This window comes from Azolla caroliniana, unplaced genomic scaffold (genome assembly GCF_043228905.1).
Source record: "Azolla caroliniana isolate FFs.n. ecotype wild unplaced genomic scaffold, voAzoCaro1.0.p SCAF_9, whole genome shotgun sequence".
NCBI classification, from domain to species: Eukaryota; Viridiplantae; Streptophyta; class Polypodiopsida; order Salviniales; family Salviniaceae; genus Azolla; species Azolla caroliniana.
This window is the reverse complement of record NW_028230444.1, coordinates 12,596,915-12,605,225: the sequence shown is the minus strand read 5'-3', so window position 1 is coordinate 12,605,225 and position 8,311 is coordinate 12,596,915. Positions and strand designations below refer to the sequence as shown.

The 8,311-nt window shown below is 45.6% G+C and overlaps 1 pseudogene; it reads left to right on the top strand.

Annotated features, from left to right (window-relative positions):
* The first annotated feature begins 3,235 nt into the window (after positions 1-3,235).
* On the top strand, positions 3,236-3,827 carry LOC147860192 (uncharacterized; annotated as a pseudogene).
* The last annotated feature ends 4,484 nt before the right edge of the window (positions 3,828-8,311 follow it).

Sequence of the window (8,311 nt, the reverse complement as noted above, 5' to 3'; positions counted from 1 at the left end):
GCTAACAAAAGAGGACTTCACCACCGTAAGAGATTAGTTAGCAGAAGATTTTGTAACTCTGGCGGAGGAACAATCAGCAGTGGTTCGACAACTGGTAGCACAACTAGACGATGATCGATTGGATGTTGAAATCCAGTTTGAAATCCAGGCTACGGAGAGAAGAAGCAAAGCAGGTGGCGACCGTCAACCTCGGCGATGAGGAGCCATCACTGGGGCAAGGACCGGACAGAGACAAGGCCGGAACGAGTCAACCGGAGTCAATTCCGGCAGAGCAGCTGACGGAGGAAGTACCGCCACAACCGCCGATACCGGGAGCCGATCAGACGCAACAACAACCACAACCACAACAGCAACAGCCACAGCCACAGCAACAACAACAGAGTTCCGAAGAACCATTGGACACCCTGGAGCAGGGTACTCTGGATATCTTGGATGAAGGCTAAGGGTTGGATAGTGGGATTCGATGTACAAGGTACTGTCCCACGGGCGTGCCATGTGTTACCCGACCGGCAAAGGAGTTAAAGACTAGAATGTGAAAGGGAATGGTTATTCAGAATAGATTATAATTAAGTAGTTTATGAGACGTGAACGGACGGACCGGTTCCGAATAGGTGCCGGTTGGCACCGTTTTGTACTCAGCACCGGTGACCTATATAAAGGCCCGGTTACAATGTAAAACTTTAACGGAGAATTAATATAAGCTTCTTGTTTTATCTTCACGTATTGATTACCGTTCTGTATTAATTGTTATATCTTACGCGTGTATTAAGTTAATGCCATATTGCTAAGTAGCCAATTAAGTCTGATTAATCGTTGTGTCTTAAATTATCTCGCCGTAACACCCTTTGATGAAGTGTCTTCCGTAGACACCCTGTGTTAGGCCATTGTCCGGCCCTAAGGATTAACAACAATCCTCGGTCTTTCGTGCCACTCACATACCGCAATATTCGATGTGCACACTGAAGATGCTCCACGGTTGGCTTCTGCATGAATTGGTTGATCACTCCAACCGGATAACTGATGTCGGGTCGGGTGATTGTCAAGTAGATGAGGCATCCGACAATTTGTCAGAACCGTTTCTCATCGTAGGTCGGGCCGGAGTTGGGACGTAGCTTCAGGTTCCGATCCAAGGGTGTAGAGATCGGTCGGGATTCCGTCATGCTGAACTTGTACAACATATTCAACACATAATGGCGTTGTGAGAGCAATATGCCCTTGGGGGTTCGGATCACCTCGATCCCAAGAAAATAATGAAGGTTCCCCAGGTCCTTCATTTCAAATGAGTCTTGGTCCGGTGATGACTAAATCATCTACATAAAGCAAGATGCAAACCGGACCATCCGGACCGTTCTGGATGAACAATGAAGAGTCATACTTAGAGGCCACGAACCCCATCTTACACAACCGTTGCGTGATCTTCCCATTCCAAGCTCGGGGGGCTTGTTTCAGACCGTAAAGCGACTTCTTGAGTCGGCACACTACCGACTTGTTCATCTCTGATTGGAAACCAGGGGGTTGGATCATATAGACCCGTTCTTCAAGATCACCTTGAAGAAATGCATTCTTCACATCCATTTGGTGAAGATGCCATCCCCTTGCCGGAACAATAGCTAGTACCACACAAACCGTCGTCATCTTCGCTACCGGAGCAAAGGTTTCATCGTAGTCGATTCCGTGGGTTTGTGCATATCCCTTGGCCACTAACCGGGCCTTGTACCGGTTGACTAAACCGTCAGCGGTGTACTTTACCTTGTACACGCATTTGCAACCGATTGGTTTGCACTGTCGGGGTGGGTCATCCAGGTCCCATGTGTCGTTGGCGTCGAGTGCCCACATATCTTCCTCCATAGCAGCACGCCAATTTGCGTCTTTTGCTGCTTTTGCGTAGCTCTCCGGCTCACGCACTTCCGCCACCTTAGTCATGTATGCATAGTGATGCGTAATGTACTCATTGTATCCGTACCTCATGACGGTTTTCTTTTGACGGGTTGACCAGCGTAACTTTTCATTACCCGGTTTGAGGCCCTTCTTGGCCGGTTCAAACTTCCTTTCTGAAGATCCGCCTTCTCCCTTTCCAGGGTTAGATTCGCTCCGATCCGACCCTTCACTACTAGTATCGTATTCCGGAATCTTCTTCTTCCCCTTCTCTTTGCGTGTGAACCATCTCCTCGGTTCCTTGCGCGGGGAGAGCACGGTAGAGTCTCCACAGTTCGCCGGTTCTTCATCCGACTAGTCATTTCGACTCAGTCGCTCATTCAGCACACTTACCCGGAATGAGATCGGACTCTCTTCTAGAGTGCCGAAGTCTTCATCTTCTTCCTGGACCTCCTTGGGCTCAATAGCCTCATCTTCTGGAATCGAGTCTTTGTCGGTAGGGAGTACCATGATGCCGTCTCATCAAACTCGACATCTCAACTTACTCGGACATGCTTTGTCTAGGGGTTATAGCACTTATACCCCTTTTTCTCATGCAAGTAACTGACTAGGATGCACTTCTCCAACTTTGGATTCAACTTCCTCCATTTCTCATCCGGTAAATGCACATATGCTATGTTACCGAATATCTAAAGGTGCCTCAAATTCGGCTTCCGACAGAAATACAGCTCATGTGCTGACACCTTGTCTTCGATCCGGTTTTGGATGTAGACGGCCGTCCGGACCGCCTCAGTCCAGTAGAATTGTGGCATGCTCTTCTCCTCCAGCATTGCCCTTGTCATGTCGATAATCGACTGGTTCTTTCTCTCGGCCACACCATTTTGTTCCAGTGTGTATCGGCAATTGAATTCTCTCCGAATTTCGTTCTGCTGCAGATAATTGTTGAATTGGCCGGAAAAGTAATCTGCTTATGCCAGAGATCGATGTCCAATTCAATCTTCTATCCTTTGGCAAACATGGTAGTGCCGACGTCATTAGTGTTGAGGATGAACATCCTCCCTTCTCTGCACCCTTGCGCAATTATCCAGCCTTCTTCCTCGATGAAGCACCCGAGGGGCGTAAACTGCACGCACCTACATTCCCTGGTCGATGATTTGTCCAATCGATACCAGGTTCTTTGTGATAGCCGGGATGTGTAGTACGTTCATCAGGTTCCCTTTTTGTTCGACATGGCTTAAAGGGACTTCTTCGACATGTACAATCGGGTGAGGGGTGTCGTCTCTAGTTTCGACAATCCCTGGTTGTTCCGATGTTTCCAAAAAGGAGAACCAATCTTCATGGCTCTTTCTTTCCTAGGAAGATGCCTTCTGCAAATGACGTGGCTCAATGGATAAATGGCATGTTTAAAGCATATGCAGTTAGTGGAGTTTATTTAGTTGCTAGAGGGTTTTATGAAGTATTGTTATCAAAACCAAAGTACAAAACTCAATTACTTGAAGAATCTCGTTTAACATATAGAGATCAAATGGTTCATGCATTGTCATGGTCTTTTACAAAAGACTATCAAGGGCTAATTCATCACAAATGTCATGTCTGGGTAGAAGTGCTTGACTTTCCACAAAATTGGAATCACTTGTTACCTATAATTGCAGCCTGAATGGGGAGAGTAGTATGCCCCCCAAAAACTACAAGTACCTCTAATAGATTTAATTCTTTGGGACACGGATGTTCCGATATTGGAAGGTATCTCCCTCAACTCGGATGATCCAACTATTGGTGCAAGACCTTTTAAGCTGAAATGGGGCAAATTTGCAGGTGCATGTTACACCTGTAACAAGTTTGGTCATATGCAATCAGAATGCCCAACACTAACTATTCAACCACCTGAAAACGCAATGTTGAAACTTGCATCACTAAAAGAAATTAGTCAGGTTTCTTCTTCAAAGGTGTAAAAGTTAGCGTGCGGAAGCGTTAGACAAACTGGCTCAGTCGGATAGCAACAAAGAATAAGAGAAGGTTTAATGGAAAAGCTTCACACCAAAAATATACACGGGAGAGACAGAGACAAAGAGAGAAGAACATAAAAGCTAGATTCAAAATAACGACAATACTCTCTATGTACAATGTGCTACAACAACACTATTTATACAAGTCCTTAAAAGGACTGACAGAAGTACATCATCCTTTAATATTCCTACGTGCGACTGATACTAACTACGAGACAATGATTACCTGGTAGTCTAGGCTACTACTAGGCTTCCGGTTCCCACTCGAATTCGGTTGTCCGATCTGTCTCACCAATCCAGCCAGTGTATTCGGATAGCATCTGGATACCGATCTAGCTCTTATTTCCGGATGCCGATCTGGCTCAAATCTTGAGATCGAAGCTCTGGATGTTATAGCCTCGAACATCGAGGTTGCAAAAGAGTAATTAAAAGAGGAACCTCACCACAATAGGCACATATCGGTGGATATGCAGGTTTGGTGGGGGTGAATGTCATGTGGTTTTCCACACACGATATGAAACTTAGTAAAAAATTATTTAAGATTAGCTTAATGTATTCATATAGATAGATTTCTTCAAGAGTTTCATAGCGTATTTTACTACGCATGAAACGGATAAACAAGTATCAAGTTATGTGAGTGTAAAGTTTGAAGAAGTAGAAATAAAAGACAAAATTGTGAGATATCCCACATAGATAGGACAACATTGGAACCCAGGATATATAAGGGAAACCAAAACATATTCATTCTATAAATGTGTGGAGCACAGAATGTTCAAGGTGACTTGGGCTACATTGTGTGGTGTGCATGCTTCGGGCGTACGCGTGTGTGCATGGCCGCATGGATGTTTTCGAACGTACACGTGCATGGACGTCTTTGGATGTACACGCGTGTGCAAGTTTTGGGCGTACGCGTGGACGTTTCGGATGGACGCGTGTGTGTGGATGAGTGCGTGGATGCGTACACTATGGCGTAGTCTGGACTTTTGCGCGCGGATGCGTGGATGCGGCGCGGTCGAGACTTTTGCGCGCGCACACGTCTACAGTTTGGTTGCGACACACGTACGGATTGCACACGGGCTAAACTTTATGGATGATTGGGTCATTTGGACAAATTATACGGACGGTCGCATGCAACTAAAAGCCAAGACCATGCAACTAAAAGTAAAAGGCATGCAACTAAAAATGGAAGCATGCAACTAAAAGTAGAGGCCATGCAACTAAATGTGGACATGGAAAGTAACATTGGGACGGGGGATCAACAAGGAGCTCGATATATGTCCCATTTTTTTCCTCTAGTTTTTTTTTCTTCCTTCTTCTTCCCTCTCGGATTCGAGAAAACAAATTATCTCACATATTGATATCAAAACTCCTAGCTTTGTTTACTCAATCTTTCTTGTCAAAAATTATCTCTCGTATTTATATCGGACCACTCCTTGCATGGTTGTTGGCTCCTTTCTTCGAAAAATTAATCTCTCATTTCCATACCCAACCCATTGTAACATGATTCTGAAATGATAAAGAATCGATTTTCTTTTGCAATAAACTAATGATTTGTCTCTCCCACTTGTCTTATGCTTAAAACTTGCTTGTGTTGTACGTGTTGCACTAAATCCTTCTAGTCCAGAACCCCGACGGTTCCGTCTCATGATCCACACATAGTGATGGATTTTCACGACAACGGTTAACATTGACCTCTTACGCATACGAGACCAAACGCATATCATTTACAACGAAATCGAGGTACTGACCTCATACACATATGTAAACGTTTTATATAACCAATTAATTACCACTACAACATCATTGAATTAATGAAAAAAATTACATATAGACTATATACATGATTGGATGGGAGAAGAAAAAGTAGAAAAAAAAACAAGGAAAGAGTTACCGAAGTTCTTTGTTGATCGTTGTCTGGATCAAGGCCGACCGCACATCGATCGATCACCATCAATCAAGAACACCAAACACAACAAAAGAAACATTAGAACATGAGCTCTGATACCAACTATTAGAGATATGCCCTAATGTAAGCATATGATAAGGATAAAATAATGATAGATAGAAAGGAGAGAGAGAAAGAAGGGTGTCGATCCACCTGACCACCCTCGAGCAAAGGGATCGAGACGGACTCGAGCCTCGATCGGCATCCTGTTGTGGCGTCGAGTCGTACCTGGTGTTGGCGCGCGCGCTACAAGAGTTGACCCACCACAAGAACAGAGTCTCGACGTAGTCCAAAGATGATGAAATGAGGGTAGCTAGGCCTCTTATTTATAGCGATACCCAAGGCCCCCAAGCAAGTTCACTGTCTCAATCCTGAGGATTAAAAGTAATCCTCCCCTTCTTTACACTCTCGTTTAACCCTCACACTTATCCACGTGTATAGAATACTATGGTAAATTCTCACCACGGGATATTATATGGTCATGCCCGTAACACTTTGCCCACTAATCGGGCCTTGTATCGGTTGACCAAACCATCGGCATTGTATGTCACCTTGAATATCCATTTGCAACTGATTGGTTTGCAATGTCAGGGAGGATCAACCAGGTCCCATGTGTCGTTGGCATCAAGTGCCCGCAATTCTTCCTCCATTGTTGCACACCAATTCGCGTCTTTTGCCGCCTCTGTGTAGCTCTCCGGCTCACGCACTTCCGCCACTTTCATCATGTATGCATAGTGATGCGCCATGTACTCGTTATAACCATACCGCTTCACAAGGTTCTTCTGGATTGGCGTAACTTCTTGTTAGCCGATTTCAAGGCCCTCTTGGCCGGTTCAGACTTCATTTCCGAAGGTCCATTTTCGTTTTGTCCGGAGTCGGATTCGCTCCAATCCGACTATTCTTTGCCGGTGTCGTACCCCGACATCTTCTTCTTCCCTTTCTCTTTGTGCGTGAACCGTCTCCTCAGATCCTTACGCAAGGAAAGCACGACTGAGTCTTCATTGCTCGCCGGCTCTTCATCCTGTTGGTCTTTCCGACTTAGCTCTTCATTTGGCCCGCTCAGCTGAAATGAGATCAGACTCTCATCTAGAGTACTGAATCCTTCTTCTTCTTTTGCCCGGATTGTTTTCGAGCCACTGGCCTCATCTTTCAGATTCAGGTCGGAGTTGGAGGTCGGAGTCAGTAGAGAGTACCAAGATGCCGATTCGACAAATTTGACATCTCGGCTTACTCAGACTATCTTTGTCCAGGGGTTGTAGCATGTATACCCCTTCTGCTCATGAGAGTAGCCGACCAATATGCACTTCTCCAACTTCAGGTCCAACTTCCTCCTCTTCTCATCCGGCACATGCACATAGGCAATGCTACCGAATATCCTAAGGTGCCTTAAATTCGACTTCCATCCAAAATATAGCTCATGTGCTGACACCTTATCCCCGATCCAGTTTTGGATGTAAACGACCGTATGGTTCGCTTCAGCCCAATAGAAATTGGGCATGCTCTTCTCTTCCAACATTTCCCATGCCGCCTCAACGATTTACTAGTTCTTCCTTTCGGCCACACCATTTTGTTCCGATGTGTATCGGTAGTTGAATTCCTTTCTATTGCAAATAACTGTTGAATTGGCTGGAAAAGTTTTCTTCTCCGTCATCCGACCGCAGGCACTTTATCTTTCTCTCTGTTTCCCGTTCGACAAGACTTTGTAGGTTCCGGAAACTTTCGAAGACTTCGCTTTTCTTCTTGATGAGATAGATCCACGTGTGTCGGTTGTAGTCATCGATGAAGGAGACGAAATATCGGCTCCCGCCAAGACTAACGTTCGGTGCCAGTCCCCATTCATCCAAATGCATCAAGTCGAGCATGTTACAGCTCTGGTTTCTTTTGGTGGGGAACGGAAGCCAGTGTTGCTTCCCGAGTTGGCAGGCTTCACAAATCTGAGCCTTCTGGCCACTAAATTTCGGAAGTCCGAACACAACTTGTTCCGTATGCATGTCTTGAAGCCTCTGATAGTTGGCGTGGTTGATCCGCTTGTGCCATAAGTCGATATCCGAATCGACCTTTTGACCCTTTGCAAATAAATCGATGCCGATGTCGTTGATGTCGAGGATGAACATCCTCCCATCCCGGCTCTCTTGTGCAATGATCCATCCCTCTTCCTCAATGAAGCACCCGAGAATGTAAACCATACCTGCATCCCCTAGTCGACGATCTGCCCAACTGACACCAGGTTCTTTGTGATTGTCGGGACGTGAAGCACGTTCATAAGATTCCCTTGTTGTCTGACATGACTCAAGGGGACTTCTCCAACATAAGCTTCCCTTGTTGTCCGACATGCACTATTGGGTACGGAGTGTCGTCTCCAGTTTCGAAAACTCCCGGTTGCTCCGGCTTTTCTAGAAACGAGAACCACTCTTCGTGGCTCGTCATGTGGTTAGATGCACCAGAGTCAACGTACCACACATCCTCCGATCTGGAAGTGGTCTTC